The following is a 25,276-nucleotide window of genomic DNA, read 5'->3' as shown; positions in this document are numbered from 1 at the left end:
CCCGGGTGGAATAGGATGGATTGTCCATCTTCTTGCTGACCTACATTGGCTCCCTGCTCCCCAATGCCTCAAATTTGAAATCCCCGCTCACCTTTAAATCCCTCCATGGCATGGCTCCACCTACCTCCACAGCATTCACCAGATTTCTACCTTCTGCCCAAACTCTCCATTCCTTTGGCTCTAGCCTCTTGTGCCTCCCCACTTCACCTTACCGATGGCAGCAGAATTTTCACCATGGGCCCTACTCTCAGGAATTCCTTTTAAAATCCATCTGCCTCTTTTTTTTTTAAACTCAAAACTCTATCTTTTTGGCCAAACTTTTGGTTACCTCTCCAAACCTCCCTTTTCCTGGCTCGATACCCATTTTCCATACGCCCAGATGTGAAATGCCTTGGAACTTTTCTTAAACCTTAGAAATCCATGAGTTGGTAAACATCTCAGTCCATTGCAATCAATGGCGATATTATCTGTTCTTGCTTCCTCCAGAGCTGGGACTGCAATATTTCTCAGTCTGTGACAACAAAGATACACCATTTTTTCCAACTGTGAGCAAGGTCACAGAAGATTTAAATAAATGTCAGACTGTCTGTAACAAAGCTTTGAGAATTTAAATCTCTAGTTTGTTTACAAATCTTTTGGGAAAAGCAAAGAAACTCTCAAATACTCACTGGATGAGAGACGACATTCTGATGCACAGATTGCGTGCTGGGACATTCTATAAGCTGTATCTGCATAGCTGTGTTTGGAAGCTCTCCCCAGTGAAGCCCAGGCTTTTGAGACCAGCTAAACTTGCATGATGACATTGACATAATCATGAGTCAAATAGGGAATGGGCCTAATGAGCAGAAGCTTGGCTTGATATGGAACTATGATGGCAAGAAATAACAGAGTCTGGAGCATACTCAGGTAGGCTGGTAATGGGTGGCAAGATCTGGTGGCCACTCAGGATGAGCCACCAAACAGTCCATGGTTTGACATGGAAAGACTATAGATGGATAAAGAAGCCAACATGTGTTGTCGCTCTGGGTTGAGCCATCGGGTGCTTTAACCTTCACTTACTGATCAGCATCATTCTGTGATTTACAACAATTGCATTTTTTGGCACCAATTTCTTACTTTGCAATGTTATTTATGTTGCTTAATTGAAAATATTAGATAAGTCAAATTTTTAGCACAAAAAAAACTTTCAATAGACTGTAAATCCTACGTCAGATAGGTTAGTATTTGGAGCTCGAGATATGTGCTCGTTAACTGAAACACTGATTTAAACTTTATATGTGACCCACAAGTCTCTACTTAGGCAGGGATGAAAACAAAAGCTTGGACACTCTCAGGCAAGAGAATGACAAAATGGCCACTATAGAAACATTTTGTAATTTTAACATTTTAAATTGAAATTATTAACAGTATTAGCAAATGAAAACTGAATGTAAAAAGGAATTGAGGGTTCAAAATATAACCAAGTCAGAAGTAGTAAGATTCTACTGTACAGTAGTCAAAAATCATGTTGTACTTTCACAGGATACTTTCACCAAAATCACAATTACAGTAGGCGGCATATTGTCTGAGGAAAGCCGCATTTCACCAGCAGAGAAGGTAGCAACATTGTTAGCAGGAGATAAAGAGGAAACATTTTGGACCCATTACAAAAAATGTATACAGTAATGTCACCTTGCTCTGGATGCTGCCAGAAGAAATAGCTTCTCTGTATCTACCCTGTAGAATCTCTTACTATTTTAAACACCTCAATTAGATCACTCTTCAAACCTTCTAAACTTAAGGGAATTCAAAGCAAATTTATTACACTGAATTTACAGCATAGAAACATTCGGCCAAATGGTCTATCCCAGTGTTTTGCTCCACATGAGCCTCCTCCCACCCAACAATCTAATCCAGGATTCAGGGCCCTCCAGGCTCAATATATCTTTCCCAAGGTGTGGTGCCCAAAAGTGAATGCAGTGCTCCACAAGAGGTCTGACCAAGGTGATGTACAAAGGAAGCATAACTTCCTAATTTTTGTGTTCCAACCCCTTTGAGATAAAGACCATTAGCCTCTTTGATTACTTTTTATAGCTTTTAATGATTTGTTACAAGGACACCTAAATCCCTTTGCTCTCACCATTAAGAAAATACTCAGAATTGTGTTTCTTAGATCCAAAGTGTATGACCTCACACTTCCCCACAATGAACTTCATCTGCCAGTTTTACCTACTCACTTTTCCCATCTGCACAACCTACTATGCATTCTAACTTAATGTCATCTTGGATGTACAACTCTTTATTTCTTCATCCAGATCATTATATGGCGAAATGCTGAGGCCCCAGTATAAATCCCTGGGAATCACCACGTGTCACAACCTGTCAATTCGAGAATGATCACTATTCTCTGCCTCCTACTTCCTGACCAATTGCCAACCCATGTTGCAAGGTTACCTCCAAGTTGGTGTACTGTCATTTTCGCTAATAATCTCGTGTAGAACCTACACATGCATTCTGGAAATCCATATAGACAACATCCATGGACATTCCCCTAGCTATCATGTAAGTGGCCTCCTCAAAAATTTTCAATTAGATTAGTTAGACATGACCTTCCCTTCAGAAATCCATGCTGACCCTCTTTCATCAGCTCATACTTGTCGAAGTGCTCACTCACTCTGTCCTTGATGATAGACTCCAGTAATCTCTCACAACTGATGTTAAACTGACAGGCCTGTAGTTAAAACGATTTCTCTCCCTCTCCCTTCTTAGATTACAGAGTGACATTTGCAAATTTCCAATCCAAAAGATGCAACTCTCAAATCTAGAAAACTTCAGAAAATTTTGTCGAATGCATTCTGCAATTTCCTCACGTATTTCTTTTAATCCCCTATGGTGGAAGCTATCAGGTAATGGGTATCTAACTTAAATTCTATTATTTTCTCCATTACCATTTTTTCTATACTTATAAAACTGGTACTTTGTCCTCTTCCTCCACTGTGAAAACAGATACAAAAGTACTAATTTAACAAGACTAACATTTCCTTATTTTGTCCATTATAGTCTCACCTACATGTGTCTTTCATGGGTCTGCATCCCCCTTTACCTCTTTATATCCCTTTGGTGCTTGTTGCAGTTCTTCCAGCCTGCTGGATTTCCACTCTTTCTTGCATTTGTGTAAGCATTTTCTTTTAGCTTTATACGGTCTCTTATTTGTTGACCATGGTTGCTTAACTACACAAGTGGAGCTTTTGCCTTTTAGGGGTATGCACCAGTTTTGTATACCAAATACTTCTTTGAATATTTCCCACTATTTATCTATAGGTTTGCCCATTAATAGTTTAGCCTAGTTTACTGTGGTCAATTCATTTCTCATCCCTTTGAAGTTTGCCTTACTTTACGGTGTTGTGACTCTCCCTTCTCCCTCTTAAACTTACTATCAAATTCAAATCATATTACGGTCACAATTTGCATGTTTCCTTACTGTTAAGATTGTTTACTAATTCTGACTCATTATTCATCACTAAATCTAGTACGTCCTGTTCCATTGTCCATTCCAAAGCATATTATTCCAGAAAAGCGTATTATTCCAGAAAATTATCACATCAACAACAACCTGGGGTCACCATTGACCACAAACTTAACTGGACCAGCCACATAAATACTGTGGCTACAAGAGCAGGTCAGAGGCTGGTTATTCTGCGGCGAGTGTCTCACCTCCTGACTCCCCAAGCCTTTCCACCATCTACAAGGCACAAGTCAGGAGTGTGATGGAATACTCCCCACTTGCCTGGATGAGTGCAACTCCAACAACACTCAAGAAGCTTGACATTAACCAGGACAAAGCAGCCCGCTTGATTGGCACCCCATCCACAATCTTCAAAATTCACTGCCCCCACCACCAGTACACCGTGGCTGCTGTATGTACCATCTACAAGGTGCTCTGCAGCAACTCGCCAAGGCTTCTTCAACAGTTTCTCCCAAACCCATAATCTCTACCGCCTAGAAGGACAAGAGTAGCAGGCACATGGGAATACCACCACCTCCACATTCCCCTCCAAGTCACACACCATCCTGACTTGGAAATATATCGCCGTTCCTTCATAATCGCTGGGTTAAAATCCTGGAACTCCCTCCCTAACAGCACTATGGGATTACCTGCACCACACAGAATGCAGCAGTTCAAGAAGGTGGCTCACCACCACCTTCTCAAGAGCAATTAGGGATGGGCAATAAATGCTGGCCTTGCCAGTGACACCCACATCCCAGCAACAAATATTTTAAAAATACATTCTGTAATGAATTTGCATTTACTACTTGAGCTGCTCTGCTTCTCCTAGTCTATATGAAAAATTTAATTTTCCATTATAGCCACATTTTTTTTGTTATATGTTTCCCTGGTTTCCATATTGATACACCTCACCACTACATCACTTCTGTCAGGAGGTCTGCAGACAATCCTACCAGAGTCTTGCATCCTTTGCTGTTCCTTAATTATACCCAGTATTCCCACTGTCTGATCACCCTTAATGAAATCCCATCTTTCTACTGCTGCAATTGTGTCTGATCATTACTGCTACTCCTCTTTCTTTCCCAATTTCCCTGTGCTTTCTAAAGGACCTATAGCCCGGAATATTAAGCTTGGAATATTTAGTTCCCAATCATACCCAGCTTATAACCAGGTCCCCATAATGGCTACCACATCATACACTTTAAGCTGAATTTCTACTTCTAACTCACTTGTTTTATTTCTACATGCATTTGTGTACAGAACTCTTATTTGAGTAACAGTCCCCACCTTATCCATGCTGGTCTTTTTCTCACACTTTTTGGCTTAACTGCATGGATTTTCCACTCCCACTTAAAAAGGATTTACCTTCATAGTAAATTCAAACTGAAAAGAGGATAAATTGTTTCTCAAACTTCCAGTACAGCTGAAAGAACAATGGAGTAATAGTTATTCACTGCAAGAGTCTGTCCATGTAGAATGCATCAAGTCTATAATGGAACATCCTAAACTGCACACAATACCCCAACTGTGGCTGAATCAATGTTTTGTATCATGTATCACTTCTTTACTCTTGTACTCGCTACCCCTATTTATACAATCAAAATGCTATTAGCTTTTATTTTAAACATAGCTTTATCTATCTGCACTTACACCTTCAGGGAGGTAATTACTATCCATTGAAGTGAATAGTAAAATTCCTTGTTTTTTCCCCCTCAAATATATTTCCTCACCCATCTCCATATTAAATGGCATTTGACAGCTATCTATTCATTCTACTAACCTGTCTATGTTCTCCTAAAGTATTTTATATTTCTCCTTACTGTTTGCCAAACTATTTGTGTATTTAGCAAATTTTGAAATTGAATTCCCTATGCCCAAGTCGAAATCATCGATAGATACACACAAGGAACAAAAATCGACCCACCATTGACCCCCAGGCTACACCAGTTCCAATTCTTCTCGACTTCGAGCAACTGTGATTAACTACAGCCCTTTGTTTCCAATCTGGTCAACCAACATTCTATCCATGCTGCTGTATTGCCTCTTCATCCATACACCTGAAATTTGGTAACATGCCTCCTGAGAGAGACACCTCGAGCCAAATTGATTCCCCCGAAAAATCTTCTTGCCGTCCTACTACATTCTAATATTTAAGAAACCTTCAGATAATTCAATCAGGGCTTAGCGCACATTGTGAGCAACAGAATAGCTCAATTTGAGATACGTTCTATGAATATTTAATACTGTATACAAAACTCATGTAAACCAAGACACTTGTTCTAAGAACAAGTTTGACATAAATGGACTCCATCTGAAAAGTACTTGTTAGACATTATTGAAGTCAGCCCAGCCCTTCACACTGCTGCAGGCATCAGTTTCAGTCTCCGTACTTCAGCCAGATGCTCATTGATTTCTGTCCAGTAACTAGAAATAAACAGCTTGCAGAGAAAAGTTTTGCCTGATAAAAGAAGGCCTGTTGCCTCTAGAAGACACAATGCTAAAAGAAAGCTGGTTTCCAAAGACGACTCCAAAGTCAAGTGTCTGCCCCGAAGGCAAAATAAACAGATTCAACCATACCGTTGAAATAGACACAGTTATGTCTACTGGCAACAGGTGGCCCACTTATACAAGCTAGCCAGTTTTGTGATTACTGGTCTGTACATATATCCTCAACAATTGGTTAGATGCACCAATAGTGGAGCAAAGAAAATCAGGGATGCGTAAGACACCAAATTGGAGGAGCGCAGAGATCTGAGGGTTATCGGGCTAGAGGAGGTTACAGAGATAGGGAGGGGCATGGAAGGATTTGAAAACAAGGTTGAGAATTTTAAAATCGAGATGTTTCTACTTCGGGAAACAATGTATGTCAGTGAGCACAGGGGTGATGAGTAAACGGAACGCATTAGGACACAGGAAACAGGGTTTTGGATGAGCTCAAGTTTACGGGGTGCAATGTGAGGCGCCACCAGGAGACTATTCAAGTCCAGAGGTAACAAAGGCATGGATGGGGGTTTCAGCAGCAGATGAGTTGAGGCAGGGCAGAGACAGGCGATGTTACTGAAGTGGAAGTAGGTGATCTTGGTGATGGAGAGGATATGGGAAGCTCAGCTCAGAGTCAAATAGGACACCAAGGTTGCGAGCACCTCAGACAATGACCAGGAGGGAGGAATGTAATTCAGTATGGAGTTTGTGATGGGTACCAAAGATAACAACTTTGGTCTTCCCAATATTTAATTGGAGTAAATCTCTGCTCATCCAATACTAGTTGTTGGACAAGCCGCGCAAGAAATCAGAGGCAGTTGAGGGGTTGGTCAAGAGAAGTAGTGGTGAAGTCGAGCTGGATGCCATCAGCATACACATGGAACCCAACATGTTTATGATGATGTCGACGAGGGACAGGAGAAGGCCAGGAACTTCAGAGGTAATAATGCTGGAGCACAAAGACTAGCATTGCAGGAGATTAGCTATGACTGGAAGATAGGAATGGAACCAGGCAAGGATAGTCCCACCCAGCTGGACAATGGAGGAGAGGAATTAGAAGGTGTGGTCAAATGTGTCAAAGGCTGTAGACAGGTCAAGAAGGATGAGGAGGTCAGTCACATAGGATGTCAGTGCTGTGGCAGGGGCAGAAATCTGCTTAGAGGCGTTCAAACATATTGTGGGAAAGATGGGCACAGATTTGGGAGGCGACAATGCATTCAAGGACAAGAGGAAAGGGAGATTGGAGATAGTTTGCAGCGACAGAGAGGTCAAGAGTATTTTTTTTTTGAAGAGGTGGGCATTGATGGCAGATTTGATGGGGACGGGGATAGTATCCGAGGAAACCATTAACAATATCGGCTAACATGGGAACCAGATAGGAATAGTGTTGAGGGAGGAGAATGTCCATCTCATGGACAAGTTGAGCTTGGTGAGGGCATGATGGAAGGCAAGAGGAGAGAAACTAGAGAAAGATGAGATTTCAGGGTTCGGGCAAGGAGGAACCTTGGGGGAAATTTGGCTTGGTCGGCTAGGGGTAGCGGCAGAGGCAGCTCAATCTTGGTGACAAAGACGTCCATGAGTGCCTCACACTTGTTGTTGGAGATGAAGATGGAGGGCACAGAGAAGAGGGGTTTAAGAACACAGTTTGTGGTGAGAAGTTACTTTTGTATTAGGGTTTATCTTTGCTTTCTAGGGTGATCCTGGAGTAGACATAGAAACATAGAAAATAGGTGCAGGAGTAGGCCACTCGGCCCTTCGAGCCTGCACCACCATTCAATGAGTTCATGGCTGAACATGCAACTTCAGTATCCCATTCCTGCTTCCTCTCCATACCCCTTGATCCCTTTAGCCGGAAGGGCCATATCCAACTCCCTCTTGAATATATCTAACGAACTGGCATCAACAACTCTCTGCGGTAGAGAATTCCACAGGTTCATAATTTTCTGAGTGAAGAAGTTTCTCATCTCAGTCCTAAATGGCTTACCCTTTATCCTTAGACTGTGACCCCTGTCTGGACTTCCCCAACATCGGGAACATTCTTCCTGCATCTAACTTGTCTAGTCCCGTCAGAATTTTATATGTTTCTATGAGATCCCCTCTCATTCTTCTAAACTCCAGTGAATACAGGCCCAGTCGATCCAGTCTCTCCTCATATGTCAGTCCTGCCATCCCAGGAATCAGTCTAGTGAACCTTCGCTGCACTCCCTCAATAGCAAGAACATCCTTCCTCAGATTAGGAGACCAAACCTTAACTGAATATTCCAGGTGAAGCCTCACCAAGGCCCTGTACAACTGCAGTAAGACCTCCCTGCTCCTATACTCAAATCCCCTAGCTATGAAGGTCAACATGCCATTTGCCTTCTTCACCGCCTGCTGTACCTGCACGCCAACTTTCAATGACTGCCACCCAGCTTAGTGTCAGCTGCAAACTTGGGAGATATTGCATTCAATTCCTTCGTCTAAATCATTAATGTATATTGTAAATAGTTGGGGTCCCAGCACAGAACCTTGCAGTACCCCACTCGTCACTGCCTGCCATTCTGAAAAGGACCCGATATTCCTATTCTTTGCTTCATGTCTGCCAACCAGTTCTCTATCTACGTCAATAGATTACCCCCAATACCATGTGCTTTAATTTTGCAGGGGTCCTTCTCTCTATCCCATCCAAGGGCAGGAGTCCTTCTATCTGCCCACCCCCTCCCCTTCAAGGGCGGGTTCCTTCTCTCTTCCCCTGCAAGGGCAGGGAGCCTTCTCTCTCTGCCACTTCCTCCTCCCCCCGCCCCCACAAAAAGGCAGGGTTCCTTCTCCTCCCCCACAGCAGGGGCTTTTTCTCTGTGTACCCCACTGCCCGTCGCCACCAAAAACAAGGGGTCCTTTGCTCTCCCCCTCCAAGGGCAGGGGTCCTTCTCTCTCTACCTCCTCCCCCCAAAGGGCAGAGAGCCTTCTCTCACTCGTCCCCTTCCCCTTCCCCTTCCCCAATCCCCCTCAACGGCAGGGGCCTTCTCTCTGTCCCCCAAGGGCAGGGGTGCTTCTACCTGCACCCCCCAAAGGCAGGGGTCCTTCTCTTCCCCCAATCCCCAAAGGCAGGGGTATCTCTTCTCTCCCCACCCCCGGCAGGGGCCTTTCTCTCCCCCAATCCCCTCCCTCCCGGCAGGGGCCTTCTCTCTGTCCCCCAAGGGCAGGGGTCCTTTTAACTGCTCTCCTCCCAAGGCGCGCACACTCTCCCCTCCCCTCAGACAGGGGTCCCTAATCCACCTACCCCACCGGAACTCTCTCTCTCTCTCTCTCTCTCCCTCCCTCCCTCCCTGAGCCACGGATACAAAGAACGGAGCCGCTGTCCCCCGGCTGACTGGAGCAGGAAGTGTTCACAATGAAAGCTGCAGCCGATTGGTTTCTGCCAGTTACCTTTTGCCCTCACCACCCAAAGTGCCAGCTGCAGCGGACGGAGGGACGCATCGGCCGGGCGACTGAGCCGAAGGGTTGCCATTCTATGAAGGCGAGCGAGCCCAGGCCGCTGGTGCGCTCTCTCCCACCCCCACCGGCGCGTGCTCCTACCTGCGGCCCGAGATCCGAAGCGAGCGCCTCCTCCCCCCAGCTCGTGCCCGCACAGCGCGCCAACCGCCCCGGCTCGAGCCGCTCCTCAATTTCAAAGCCGCTCGGCTCGCGCTCACCGCGGCGGCCCAGGGCCCGCCTCCCTCAGGTACGCTGCGCCGCGCAGCCCCACTGACCGTCAAACGCACAGCCTCCTGCCCGCCGCACACTCATTGCTCCATGCAGGCCTGCTGCCGATCACCACAGACAGACAGACCCACCTGCCTCCTCCACACTGTCCTAGCGCCAGTTCGCTACACGACCGTCCGTCCGCCCGCTCCTCCTGCTTGCCAGTTACACCAGGGGGAACCTGCTGGGTGAATATTTATGACTGTCATTTATTCACCCACCAGGTTCCCCACCCACCCCCGCCGGAGCGGGATCCTGCTGTGCCCACCGGTTTGCTTCAAGCGTTTCGCGATCGGTGGGAATACTGATAAGAGATTCATATTTTAACTATGCGCACACTCCAAGTTGGCCTTGAACCAATGGTTTTAGTGGTGCCTTTTTTTGTAGAAGGGGGCACTTGTCAATAGCACAGTATTTACACCACAGGTCCGTGTATGTTCCCTCATCATCAGAAGACAGTCCCTCGAACTCGAAGAAGACTTGCTTCCACTCTAAAAGTGAGTTCTCAGGTGGCTGTATAGTCCAATGCGGGAATTACAGTCTCTGTCACAAGTGGGACAGACAGTGGTTGAAGGAAAGGATGGATGGGGAGCCTGGTTTGCCACACGCTTCTTCCGCTGTTTGCGCTTGATTTCTGCATGCTCTCGGCAACGGGACTCGAGGTGCTCAGCACCTTCCCGGATGCTCTTCATTTTAGGCGGTCGTGGGCCAGGGATTCCCAGGTGCCGGTGGGGATGTTGCAATTTATCAAGGAGGCTTTGAGGGCGTCCTTGAAACATTTCCTCTGTCCACCTGGGGCTCGCTTGCCGTGCAGGAGTTCCGAGTAGAGCGCTTGCTTAGGGAGTCTCATGTCGGGCATGCGGACGATGTGGCCCGCCCAACGGAGCTGGTCGAGCGTGGTCAGTGCTTCGATGTTGGCCTGATGTTCCACAGGAGCTTCCCCCCACCCAACTTCATCTAACCCTATCAACATATCCTTTTAGTCCTTCTCCCCCATGTACTTCCCTTTAAATGAGCTGGTCAAACGTGGTCAGTGCTTAGATGCTGAGGATGTTGGCCTGATGTTCCACTGGAGCCTCCTCCCACCCAACTTCATCTAACCCTATCAACATATCCTTCTATGGAAGGTGGCTCAACTATGGCTATCAAGGGAAATCAGGGATAATATTAAAGCCAAGGAAGTGGCATACAAATTGGCCAGAAATAGCAGCGAACCAGGGGACTGGGAGAAATGTAGAACTCAGCAGAGGAGGACAAAGGGTTTGATTAGGGCAGGGAAAATAGAGTACGAAAGGAAGCTTGCAGGGAACATTAAAATGGACTACAAAAGCTTCTATAGATATGTAAAGAGAAAAAGGTTAGTAAAGACAAACATAGGTCCCCTGCAGTCAGAATCAGGGAAAGTCATAACTGGGAACAAAGAAATGGCAGACCAATTGAACAAGTACTTTGGTTCGGTATTCACTAAGGAGGACACAAACAACCTTCCGGATATAAAAGGGGTCAGAGGGTCTAGTAAGAAGGGGGAACTGAGGGAAATCCTTATTAGTCGGGAAATTGTGTTGGGGAAATTGATGGGATTGAAGGCCGATAAATCTCCAGGGCCTGATGGTCTGCATCCCAGAATATTTAAGGAGGCGGCCTTGGAAATAGCGGATGCGTTGACAGTCATTTTCCAACATTCCATAGACTCTGGATCAGTTTCTATGGAGTAGAGGGTAGCCAATGTAACCCCACTTTTTGAAAAAGGAGGGAGAGAGAAAACAGGGAATTATAGACCGGTCAGCCTGACATTGGTAATGGGTAAAATGATGGAATCAATTATTAAGGATGTCATAGCAGCGCATTTGGAAAGAGGTGACATGATTGGTCCAAGTCAGCATGGATTTGTGAAAGGGAAATCATGCTTGACAAATCTTCTGGAATTTTTTGAGGATGTTTCCAGTAGAGTGGACAAGGGAGAACCAGTTGATGTGGTGTATTTGGACTTTCAGAAGGCTTTCGACAAGGTCCCACACAAGGGATTCATGTGCAAAGTTAAAGCACATGGGATTGGGGATAGTGTGCTGACGTGGATAGAGAACTGGTTGGCAGACAGGAAGCAAAGAGTAGGAGTAAATGAGTACTTTTCAGAATGGCAGGCAGTGACTAGTGGGGTACCGCAAGTTTCTGTGCTGGGGCCCCAGCTGTTTACATTGTACATTAATGATTTAGACGAGGGGATTAAATGTAGTATCTCCAAATTTGCGGATGACACTAAGTTGGGTGGCAGTGTGAGCTGTGAGGAGGATGCTATGAGGCTGCAGGTGAGTGGGCAAATGCATGGCAGATGAAGTATAATGTGGATAAATGTGAGGTTATCCACTTTGGTGGTCAAAACAGAGAGACAGACTATTATCTGAATGGTGATTAAAAAGTAGGACGTCAAAAGTAGTAATCTCGTGATTGCTACCAGTACCGCGCGCTAGTCAGAGTAGGAATCGCAGGATAGCACAGATGAATACGTGGCTTGAGCAGTGGTGCAGCAGGGAGGGATTCAAATTCCTGGGGCATTGGAACCGGTTCTGGGGGAGGTGGGACCAGTACAAACCGGACGGTCTGCACCTGGGCAGGACCGGAACCAATGTCCCAGGGGGAGTGTTTGCTAGTGCTGTTGGGGAGGAGTTAAACTAATATGGCAGGGGGATGGGAACCAATGAAGGGAGACAGAGGGAAACAAAAAGGAGATAAAAGAAAAAAACAGAAAGGAGATGAGAAATATAGGAGGGCAGAGAAACGCAAGACAAAGAACAAAAAGGGCCACTGTACAACAAAATTCTAAAAGGACAAACTGAAGGCTTTGTGTCTTAATGGAAGGAGTATCCGTAATAAGGTGGATGAATTAACTGTGCAAATAGATGTTAACAAATATGATGTGATTGGGATTACGGAGACGTGGCTCCAGGATGATCAGGGCTGGGAACTCAACATCCAGGGGTATTCAACATTCAGGAAGGATAGAATAAAAGGAAAAGGAGGTGGGGTAGCATTTCTGGTTAAAGAGGAGATTAATACAATAATTAGGAATGACATTAGCTTGAATGATGTGGAATCTATATGGGTAGAGCAGCAGAACACCAAAGGGCAAAAACGTTAGTGGGAGTTGTGTACAGACCTCCAAACAGCAGTCGTGATGTTGGGGAGGGCATCAAACAGGAAATTATGGGTGCATGCAATAAGGGTGCAGCAGTTTCTTTAATATGCACATAGATTGGGCTAACCAAACTGGAAGCAATACGGTGGAAGAGGATTTCCTGGAGTGCAAAAGGGATGGTTTTCTAGACCAATATGTCGAGGAACCAACTAGGGGAGAGGCCATCTTAGACTGGGTGTTGTGTAATAAGAGAGGATTAATTAGCAATCTCGTTGTGCGAGGCCCCTTGGGGAAGAGTGACCATAATATGGTGGAATTCTGCATTAGGATGGAGAATGAAACAGTTAATTCAGAGACCATGGTCCAGAACTTAAAGAAGGGTAACTTTGAAGGTATGACGCGTGAATTGGCTAGGATTGATTGGCGAATGATACTTGAGGGGTTGACTATGGATGGGCAATGGCAGACATTTAGAGACCGCATGGATGAACTACTACAATTGTACATTCCTGTCTGGCATAAAATAAAAAAGTGAAGGTGGCTCAACCGTGGCTATCAATAACAAGAATGTCCTTCCTCAGATTAGGAGACCAAAACTGTACACAATACTCCAGGTGTGGCCTCACCAAGGCCCTGTACAACTGTAGCAACACCTCCCTGCCCCTGTACTCAAATCCCCTTGCTATGAAGGCCAACATGCCATTTGCTTTCTTAACCGCATGCTGTACTTGCATGCCAACCTTCAATGACTGATGTACCATGACACCCAGGTCTCGTTGCACCTCCCCTTTTCCTAATCTGTCACCATTCAGATAATAGTCTGTCTATCTGTTTTTACCACCAAAGTGGACACCCTCACATTTATCCACATTATACTTCATCTGCCATGCATTTGCCCACTCACCTAACCTATCCAAGTCACTCTGCAGTGAAGGTTCACCAGACTGATTACCGGGATGGCGGGACTGACCTATCAAGAAAGACTGAATCAACTGGGCTTGTATTCACTGGAGTTCAGAAGAATGAGAGGGGACCTTATAGAAACGTTTAAAATTCTGATGGGTTTAGACAGGTTAGATGCAGGAAGAATGTTCCCAATGTTGGGGAAGTCCAGAACCAGGGGTCACAGTCTAAGGATAAGGGGTAAGCCATTTAGGACCGAGATGAGGAGAAACTTCTTCACCCAGAGAGTGGTGAACCTGTGGAATTCTCTACCACAGAAAGTTGTTGAGGCCAATTCACTAAATATATTCAAAAAGGAGTTAGATGTAGTCCTTACTACTAAGGGGATCAAGGGGTATGGCAAGAAAGCAGAAATGGGGTACTGAAGTTGCATGTTCAGCCATGAACTCATTGAATGGCGGTGCAGGCTCGAAGGGCCGAATGGCCTACTCCTGCACCTATTTTCTATGTTTCTATGTTTCTAGTCCTTTTCCCACATGTACTTCCCTTTAAATGCATCTAAGCTATTTGCCTTAGCTACTCCATGTGGTTGTGAGTTCCACATTCTCAATACTCTCTGGGTAAAGTAACCTCGTGGTTATTTTGGGGCAATGAGGGAACTGTATACCATTTTATTAGTTCAAACAAAATAGGCCCACCAGGTCCATGCCATCCTAGCATTCAGCAGTTATCCAACACATTCCAATCCACCCTGCTGTCCAGCACTTTGCTCTCAGGGATAGCGCTTGAAGTTGGCTGAGGCTGTTCATCGACTCCCCGTAGCCCTGCAATTATTTTTTTTACTTTCAGGCACTTATCCAACTCCCTTTTCAAAGCTGTGACTGAGTCTGCCTCCATCACCCCTTCAGGCAGTGTATTCCAGATCCGCTGTGTAAAAAAGCTTTTTCTTATGTCACCTTTGGTTCTTTTGCCAATCACCTTAAATCTGTGTCCTCTGGTTCTCGACCCTTCTGCCAATGGGAACAGTTTCTCTCTATCTACTCTGCCTAGACCCCTCATGAATTTGAACACCTCTATCTAATCTTCTCTGCTATAAAGAGAACAACCTATCCTTCTCCAGTTATCGACGTAACTGAAGTCCCTCATTCCTGGAATCATTCTCGTAAATCTTTTCTGCACCCTCTCCAAGGCCTTCACTTCCTTCCTAAAGTGTGGTGCCCAGAATTGGACACAATGCTCCAGTTGAGGCTGAACCAGTGTTTTTTTTAACATAATTTATCATAATTTCCACGCCCTCTATTCATGAAGCCCAGGATCTCGTAAGCGTTTTTCAACTGCTTTCTCAACCAGCCCTGCCACCTTCAACGATTTGTGCACATATGCCCCTAGGTATCTGTTCATGCACCCACTTTAGGATTGTACACTTTCATTTATATTTCCTCTCATTCTTTCTACCAAGGTGTATCACTTCACACTTTTCGGCATTAAATTTCATCTGCCACGTGACCGCCTATTCCACCAGCCTATGTCCTCCTGAAGTCTACCACTATCCTCACTATACTTCCAAATTTTGACTCATTTGCAAATTTTGATATTGTGCCCTGTACACCCACATCCAAGTCATTAATATATATCAAGAAAAGCAGTGGTCCTAATACCGACCCCTGGGGAACACCACTGTATGCCTTCCTCTAGTCCGAAAAACAATTGTTCACCACTACTCACTGTTTCCTGTCACTTAGCCAATTTTGTATCTATACTGCCTCTGTCCCTTTTATTCCATGGGCTTCAACTCTGCTGGCAGGCCTATTATGTGGCACTTTGTCAAATGCCTTTTGGAAATCCATGCGCACCATGTCAACCGCATTGCCCTCATCAACCCTCATCAAAAAACTCGATCAAGTTGGTTAAACACATTTGCCTTTAACAAATCCGTGCTGGCTTTAAGTAATCCACACTTGTCCAAGCCACTGTTAATTTTGTCCCTGATTATTGTTTCTAAAAGCTTCCCAGCTATAGGTTAAACTGACTGGCCTATAGTTGCTGGGTTTATCTTTACACCCTTTTTTGAACAAGGGTGTAACATTTGCAATTCTCCAGTCCTCTGGTACCATCCGTTTCTAAGGAGGATTGGAAGATTATGGCCAGTACCTGCCCGATTTCTTCCTTCACTTCCCTCAGCATCCTAGGATGCATCCCATCCGGTCCTGGTGACTTAGCTACTTTAAGCACAGCAAGCCTTTTTTGTACCTCTTCTATATCAATTCTTATCCCATTCAGTATCTCCTCTAACTCCTTTACTATGTCTATGGCAGCATCTTCTTCCTTGGTGAAAACAGATGCAAAGTACTCATTTAGTACCTCAGCCATACCCTCTGCCTCCATGCGTAGGTCACCTGTTTGGTTCCTAATTGGCTCCACCCTTCCACTCACTGCCTGTTTACTATTTATATGCCTAAAGACGACTTTTGGATTATCTTTTATGTTAGCTACCATTCTATCCTCATACTCTCTCTTTGCCCTCTTGTTTTCTTTTTCATTTCTCTGAACTTTCTACATTTAGCTTTATTTTTAGATGTATTATCCACCTGACATCTGTCATACGCACTCTTTTTCTGCATCATCTTACTCTCTATCTCTTTCGTCATCCAGGGAGCTCTGACTTCTGTTGCCTTATCTTCACTCAGAGGAGTTGTGAGCATGTGGAATTCTCTACCACAGAAATTTGTTGAGGCCAGTTCGTTAGATATTTTCAAAAGGGAGTTAGATGTGGCCCTTACGACTAAAGGGATCAAGGGGTATGGAGAGAAAGCAGGAATGGGGTACTGAAGCGCATGATCAGCCATGATCATATTGAATGGTGGTGCAGGCTCGAAGGGCCGAATGGCCTACTCCTGCACCTATTTTCTATGTTTCTATGTTTGTCCCTAGTGGGAATGTACCTTGACTGTACCAGAACTATTTCCTCATTAAAGGCAGCCACTACAGTTTTGCCTGACAATCTTTGATTCCAATTTATCCAGACCAGATCTGTTCTCATCCCACTGAAACTTGCTTTCCTCCAATTAAGTATTTTTACTTTAGATTGCTTCCTGTCCTTTTCCATAGCTAATCTAAACCTTATGATACTATGATCATTGTTCCCTAAATGTTCACCTACTGACACTTGCTCAACTTGACCTACCTCATTCCCCAGAACTAGATCCAGCAATGCCTCCTTCCTCGTTAGGCCAGAAACATACTGATCAAGAAAGTTCTCCTGAACACACTTCAGAAATTATTCCTCCTCTCTGCCCTTTACACCATTACTATCCCAGTCTATATTAGGATATTTGAAGTCTCCCATTATCACTACTCTATAGTTCTTGCATCACTGTAATTTCTCTGCAAATTTGCTCCTCTATATTTTTCCCACTAGTTGGTGGTCTATAAAATATACTTAGTAGTGTAATAGCACCTCTATTACATAAGAACATAAGAAATAGGAGCAGGAGTAGGCCATATGATCCCTCAAGCCTGCTCCGCCATTTAATACTTACCTGCCCGCTCTCCATAACACCTTATTCCCTTATCATTTAAGAAACTGTCTATTTCTGTCTTAAATTTATTCAATATCCCAGCTTCCACAGCTCTCTGAGGCAGCGAATTCCACAGATCCACAACCTTCTGAGAGAAGAAATTTCTCCTCATCTCAGTTTTAAATGAGCAGCCCCTTATTCTAAGATTATGCCCTCTAGTTCTAGTCTTCCCTGTCAGTGGAAACATCCTCTCTGCATCCACCTTGTCAAGCCCCCTCATAATCTTATACGTTTTGATAAGATCACCTCTCATTCTTCTGAATTCCAATGAGTAGAGGCCCAACCTACTCAACCTTTTCTCATAAGTCAACCTCCCTCATCTCCGGAATCAACCTGTGAACCTTCTCTGAACTGCCTCCAAAGCAAGTATAACCTTTTGTAAATATGAAAACGAAAACTGCACACAGTATTCCCGGTGTGGCCTCACCAATACCCTGTACAACTGTAGCAAGACTTCCCTGCTTTTATACTCCATCCTCTTTGCAATAAAGGCCAAGATTTCATTGGCCTTCCTGATCACTTGCTGTACCTGCATACTATCCTTTTGTGTTTCATGCACAAGTACCCCCAGGTCCCGCTGTACTGCGGCACTTTGCAATCTTTCTCCATTGAAATAATAACTTGCTCTTTGATTTTTTTCTGCCAAAGTCTCACACTTTCCAACATTATACTCCATCTGCCAAATTTTTGCCCACTCACTTAGCCTGTCTATGTCCGTTTGCAGATTTTTGGGTCGTCCTCACACATTGCTTTTCCTCCCATCTTTGTATCGTCAGCAAACTTGGCTATGTTACACTCGGTCCCTTTCTCCAAGTCATTAATATAGATTGTAAATAGTTGGGGTCCCAGCACTGATCCCTGTGGCACCCCACTGGTTACTGATTGCCAACCCGAAAATTAACCATTTATCCTTACTCTCTGTTTTCTGTTATTTCTTAATTCTAACCAAATAGATTCTGTCCCCTCCAGGACATCGTCTCTCTTCAACACTGTAACATTCTCCTTAACCAATCTGCCACACGAACTCCTATCTTTCTTTCCCTCTCTTTCCTGAACAACTTATATCCAGGAATAGTTAATACTCAATCTTGCCCTTTTTTCAGCCAGGTCTCCGTTATTGCCACACCATCATATTCCCATGTGGCTATTTACATCCACAGCTCACCAACCTTCTTAACTATGCTTTGTGTGTTCACATACGTGGAATGCAAACCTCTTAGACCATCCTGTTTTCTCTCTCAGTCTGACCCCACCGAATCATCATCATAGGTAATCCCTCGGAACCGAGGAAACATAGAAACATAGAAAATAGGTGCAGGAGTAGGCCATTCGGCCCTTCAAGCCTGCATCGCTATTCAATAAGATCGTGGCTGCTCATTCCTTCAGTACCCCTTTCCTGCTTTCTCTCCATACCACTTGATCCCCTTAATCGTAAGGGCCATATCTAACTCCCTCTTGAATATATCCAATGAACTGGCATCAACAACTCTCTGCAGTATGGAATTCCACAGGTCAACAACTCTCTGAGTGAAGAAGTTTCTCCTCATCTCAGTCCTAAATGGCCTACCCCTTATCCTAAGACTATGTCCCCTGGTTCTGGACTTCCCCAACATCGAGAACATTCTTCCCGCATCTGACCTATCCAGTCCCGTCAGAATCTTATATGTTTCTATGAGATCCCCTCTCATCCTTCTAAACGCCAGTGGAATCAGTCTGGTGAACCTTCGCTGCACTCCCTCAATAGCAAGAACGTCCTTCCTCAGACTAGGAGACCAAAACTGAACACAATATTCCAGGTGAGGCCTCACTAAGGCCCTGTACAACTGCAGCAAGACCTCCCTGCTCCTATATTCAACTCCCCTAGCTATGAAGGCCAACATACCATTTGCCTTCTTTACCGCCTGCTGTACCTGCATGCCCACTTTCAGTGACTGATGAACCATGACACCCAGGTCTCGTTGCACCTCCCCTTTTTCTAGTCTGCCGCCATTCAGATAATATTCTGCCTTCGTGTTTTTGCCCCCAAAATGGATAACCTCACATTTATCCACATTATACTGCATCTGCCATGTATTTGCCCACTCATCTAATCTGTCCAAGTCACCCTGCAGTCTCTTAGTGTCCTCCTCACAGCTCACACCGCCACCCAGTTTAGTGTCATCTGCAAACTTGAAGATATTACACTCTATTCCTTCATCCAAATCATTAATGTATATGGTAAAGAGCTGGGGTCCCAGCACTGAGCCCTGCGGCACCCCACTAGTAACTGCCTGCCATTCTGAAAAGGACCCGTTTATCCCGACTCTCTACTTCCTGTCTGCCAACCAGTTCTCTATCCATGTCAGTATATTACCCCCAATACCATGTGCTTTGATTTTGTACACCAATCTCTTGTGTGGGACCTTGTCAAAAGCCTTTTGAAAGTCCAAATACACCACAACCACTGGTTCTCCCTTGTCCACTCTACTGGTTACATCCTCAAAAAATTCCAGAAGATTCGTCAACCATGATTTCCCTTTCATAAATCCATGCTGACTCGGTCCAATCCTGTCACTGCTTTCCAAATGGGCTGCTATTTCATCCTTAGTGATTGATTCCAACATTTTCCCCATTACTGATGTCAGGCTAACCGGTCTATAATTACCCGCTTTCTCTCTCCCTTTTTAAAAAAGTGGCATTACATTAGCTAACCTCCAGTCCATAGGAACTGATCCAGAGTCAATAGATTGTTGGAAAATGATCACCAATCACTATTTCTAGGGCCACTTCCTTAAGTACTCTGGGATGCAGACTATCAGGACCCAGGGATTTATCGGCCTTTAATCCCATCAATTTCCCTAACATAATTTCCTGTCGAATAAGGATATCTTTCAGTTCCTCATTCTCACTAGACCCACTGTCCTCCAGTACATTCGGAAGGTTATTTGTATCTTCCTTTGTGAAGACAGAACCAAAGTATTGGTTCAATTGGTCTGCCATTTCTTTGTTCCCCATTATAAATTCAGCTGAATCTGACTGCAAGGGACCTACGTTTGTCTTTACTAATTTTTTTCTCTTCACATATTTATAGAAGCTTTTGCAGTCAGTTTTTATGTTCCCTGCAAGCTTCCTCTCGTACTCTATTTTCCCCTTCTTAATTAAACCCTTAGTCCTTCTCTGTTGAATTCTAAATTTCTCCCAGTCCTCAGGTTTGTTCCTTTTTCTCGCCAATTTATATGCCTCTTCCTTGGTTTTAACACTATTCTTAATTTCCCTAGTTAGCCATGGTTGAGCCACCTTCCCAGTTTTATTTTTACTCCTGATAGGAATGTACAATTACTGAAGTTCATCCATGTGATCTTTAAATGTTTGCCATTGCTTATCCACCACTAACCCTTTTAGTATCATTTGCCAATCTATTCTAGCCAATTCACGCCTCATACCGTCGAAGTTACCTTTCCTTAAGTTCATGACCCTAGTTTTCGAATTAACTTTGTCACTCTCCATCTTAATAAAGAATTCTACCATATTATGGTCACATTTCACCGAAGGGCCTCGCACAACAAGATTGCTAATTAGTCCCTTCTCATTACACATCACCCAGTCTAGGATGGCCAGCTCCCTGGTTGGTTCCTCGACATATTAGTCTAGAAAACCATCCCTAATACACTCCAGGAAATCCTCCTCCACCACATTGCTATCAGTTAGGTTAGCCCAATCTATATGTAGATTAAAGTCATCCATGATTACTGCTGTACCTTTATTGCACACATCCCTTATTTCTTCTTTGATGCTGTCCCCAACCTCACTACTACTATTTGGTGGTCTACACACAACTCCCACTAGCGTTTTCTGCCCTTTGGAATTCCGCAGCTCCACCCATACTGATTCCACATCATCCAGGCTAATGTCCTTCCTTACAATTGCATTGATTTCCTCTTTAACCAGCAACGCCACCCCACCTCCTTTTCCTTTCTGTCTATCCTTCCTAAATGCTGAATACCCTTGGATATTGAGTTCCCAGCCTTGGTCACCCTGGAGCCATGTCTCCGTGATGCCAATCACATCGTATCCGTTAACTGCTATCTGCGCAGTTAATTCATCCACCTTATTCCAAATACTCCTCGCATTGAGGCACAGAGCCTTCAGGCTTATTTTTTTAACACACTTTGCCCCTTTTGAATCTTGCTGTAATGTGGCCCTTTTTGCCTTTTTGCCTTGGGTTTCTCTGCCCTCCACTTTTACTATTCTCCTTTCTATCTTTTGCTTCTGCCCCCCTTCTATTTCTCTCTGTCTCCCTGCATAGGTTCCCATCCCCCTGCCATATTAGTTTAACTCCTCCCCAACAACACTAGCAAACATTCCCCGAGGACATTGATTCCAATCCTGCCCAGGTGCAGACTGTCCGGTTTGTACTGGTCCCACCTCCCCCAGAACCAGTTCCAATCTCCCTTCTGCACCATTTCTCAAGCCACGTATTCATCTGAGCTATCCTGCGATTCCTACTCTGACTAGCACGTGGCACTGGTAGCAATCCTGAGATTACTACTTTTGAGGTCCTACTTTTTAATTTAACTCCTAGCTCCCCAAGTTCGTCTCGTAAGACCTCATCCCATTTTTTACCTATATCGTTGGTACCTATATGCATCACGACAACTGGCTGTTCACCCTCCCTTTTCAGAATGTCCTGCACCCGCTCTGAGACATCCTTGACTCTTGCACCAGGGAGGCAACATACCATCCTGGAGTCTCGGTTGCGGCCGCAGAAATGCCTATCTATTCCCCTTACAATTGAATCCCCTATCACTATTGCTCTCCCACTCTTTTTCCTGCCCTCCTGTGCAGCAAAGCCAGCCACGATGCCATGAACTTGGCTGCTGCTGCTCTCCCCTGATGAGTCATCCCTCTCAACAGTACCCAAAGTGGTGTATCTGTTTTGCAGGAGGATGACTGCAGGGGACCCCTGCACTGCTCTTCATATTGGTCTTCCATTCCCTAACTGGCTGTGGACCCTTTACCTGTGGCAAGACCAACTTGCTAAACATGCTATTCACATCATTCTCAGCATCGTGCATGCTCCAGAGTAAATCCACCCGCAGGTCCAGCTCCGCAACGCGGTCCGTCAGGAGCTGGAGGCGGACACACTTCCCGCACACGTAGTATTGCTTCCACTCCTGAAGTGAGTTCTTTGGTGGCTAAACAGTCCAATAAGAGAGTCACAGACTCTGTCACAGGTGGGACAGACAGTCGTTGAGGGAAGGGGTGGGTGGGACTGCTTTGCCACACGCTCCTTCTGCTGCCTGCGCTTGACCTCTGCACGCTCTCGGCGTTGAGACTCTAAGTGCTCAACGCCCTCCTGGATGCACTTTCTCCACTTAGGGTGGTCTTTGGCCAGGGACTCCCAGGTGTCAGTGGTGATGTTGCACTTTATCACGGAGGCTTTGAGGGTGTCATTGTAACGTTTTCGCTGCCCACCTTTGGCTCGTTTGCCGTGAAGGAGCTCTGCATAGAACACTTGCTTTGGGAGTCTCGTGTTTGGCATGCAAACCATGTGGCCTGCCCAGCGAAGTTGATCGAGTGTAGTCAGCGCTTCAATGCTGGGGATGTTAGCCTGGACGAGGACACTGATGTTGGTGCGCCTGTCCTCCCAGGGGATTTGCAGGATCTTGCGGAGACATCGTTAGTGATATATCTCCAGCGACTTGAGGTGTCTTCTGTACATCGTCCATGCCTCTGAGCCATACAAGAGGGCGGGTATTACTACAGCCCTGTAGACCATGAGCTTGGTGGTAGATTTGAGGGCCTGGTCTTCGAACACTCTTTTCCTCAGGCGGCCGAAGGCTGCACTGGCACACTGGAGGCGGTGTTGAATCTCCACATCAATGTCTGCTTTTGTTGACAAGAGGCTCCCGAGGTATGGGAAATGGTCCATGTTGTCCAGGGCCGCGACGTGGATCTTGATGACTCGGGGGTAGCGCTGTGCGGCGAGGACAGGCTGGTGGAGGACCTTTGTCTTACGGATGTTTAGCATAAGGCCCCTGCTTTCATATGCCTCAGTAATACATCGACTATATCCTGGAGTTCAGTCTCAGAATATGCACAGAAGCAGGTGTCGTCCACATACTGTAGCTCAACGATAGAGGTTGGGATGATCTTGGACCTGGCCTGGAGGCGGCGTAGGTTAAACAGCTTCCCACTGGTTCTGTCGTTTAATTCCACTCCAGCGGGGAGCTTGTTGACTGTGAGGTGGAGCATGGCAGCGAGGAAGATTGAGAAGAGGGTTGGATCCTAGTCCAGACGTGGATTGGGTCTGTAATGGATCCATTGGTAAGGATCATAGCCTGCATGTTGTCATGGAGCAGGTGAAGGGTGTTGACAAACTTTTGGGGGCATTCGAAACAGAGCAGGACGCTCCATAGACCCTCGCGGTTGACAGTGTCAAAGGCCTTTGTAAGGTCGAAGAAGACCATGTATAAGGGCTGGCGCTGCTCGCTGCATTTTTTCTGCAGCTGTCGCACTGCAAAGATCATGTCCGTTGTGCCCCGTAGGGGACGAAATCCGCACTGTGACTCCGGGAGGAGCTCCTCGGCACAGGGAGAAGAGGTTGAGAAGAATTCTAGCAACAATTTCCCAGTGGCTGATAGCAGGGAGATTCCCCTGTAGTTGCCACAGTCGGACTTGTCCCCTTTTTTAAAGATAGTCACGATCACTGTATCTCTCAGATCTCCCGGCATGCTCTCCTCTCTCCAGATGAGAGATGAGGTCATGTATCCGCGTCAACAGCGCCTCTCCGCCATACTTTAGCGCCTCAGCAGGAATTCCATCCGCATCCGTAGCCTTGTTATTCTTGAGCTGTTTTATGGCTTTTCCTACCTCGTGCAACATTGGGATTTCACTGAGATGCTGGTGGGTCAAATGCTGCGGGATGGAATCGAGAACACTTGAGTCAAAGGCAAAGTCTCGATTGAGGAGATCTTTGAAGTGCTCCTTCCAGCAGGCCCTGACAGCCTCGGTGACCTTGATGAGTGTTTCCCCGTTCTTGGCCAGGAGTGGGGTGGCGCCTTGGGGGTTTGGACCATAGGTAGCCTTGACTGCAATGAAAAATACTTGCATATCGTGGCTGTCGGCCAGCTGTTGTATCTCCTGTGCTTTCTCCATCCGCCACCTGTTCTTTAGGTCCCGGGTTTTTTGTTGGACCTCAGCCTTGAGCCGTCCGAATGTTGCTTTTGCTGCTCCTGAGTTGGGTTGTTGCTTGAGGCTCAGAAATGCTCTGCGCATGTGATCTATTAGTTCTTGGATCTCCTGATCATTTTCATCAAACCAGTCCTGGTGTTTTCTGGTTGAGTGACCAAGTGTCTCTTCACAGGCACTGGTTATGGAGACCTGGTCGGCAGACCAAGCGCTGTGGGCATTCAGCATCTCAGGGTCATCAAGGCACGCCAGATTAGCTGTGAGGCGCTGGCTGTATAGCGTTCTCTTAGCTGGGGTCTTTAAGTGCCCCGGCATTGACTTTTTTGCGGCACTGCTTCTGTTGTCCCCTCTGCTTTGGGGCTATGTTAATGTTGATGATGGATCGGATTAGGCGGTGGTCCGTTCAGCAGTCGTCAGCTCTTGTCATGGCGTGGGTGATGCGCGCATCCTTGCGATCCCTGGCTCAGACGATGACATCGTCGAACAGGTGCCAGTGTTTAGAGCGAGGGTGTTGCCACGATGCCTTGTATTTGTCCCTCTGGCAGAACAGGATGTTGGTGATGAGGAGTTCATGTTCTAGACATTTTGTCAGAAGTAGGGTATCGCTGGAGTTGGCTTTCTCTACCCCCTCTCTGCCAATCACGCCTCCCCAGAGGGCTGTGTCTTTGCCGACCCTGGTGTTGAAGTCACCTAGGAGGATCAATTTGTCACCCGTGGGTACGCAGGACAGGAATGTTTCGAGTTTGGAATAAAAACCCTCTTTGGTCTCATCCTGTGCATCGACTGTTGGGGCATACGCACTGA

General features: G+C 45.6%; 1 protein-coding gene across 14 annotated transcripts in view; it reads right to left on the bottom strand.

Moving 5' to 3' along the window:
* fam49bb (family with sequence similarity 49 member Bb) overlaps window positions 1–25,276 on the bottom strand; it is a 253,404-nt gene that overhangs the window by 180,529 nt on the left and 47,599 nt on the right. The window contains exon 1 of one of the 14 annotated variants that reach the window (XM_070888515.1): window positions 9,781–9,863. The exons of 11 other annotated variants lie outside the window; for them this stretch is intronic. The gene's annotated coding sequence lies outside the window, so the exon portion shown is untranslated. Of the gene's footprint in view, window positions 1–9,523; window positions 9,623–9,696; window positions 9,864–25,276 lie in introns of those variants that run through there. 2 more of the 14 variants (XM_070888516.1, XM_070888518.1) reach the window with 2 other exon arrangements.

The sequence above is a fragment of the Pristiophorus japonicus genome, chromosome 1 (assembly GCF_044704955.1).
Source record: "Pristiophorus japonicus isolate sPriJap1 chromosome 1, sPriJap1.hap1, whole genome shotgun sequence".
Classification (NCBI taxonomy): domain Eukaryota; kingdom Metazoa; phylum Chordata; class Chondrichthyes; family Pristiophoridae; genus Pristiophorus; species Pristiophorus japonicus.
This window is presented reverse-complemented; position numbering and strand designations above follow the sequence as displayed.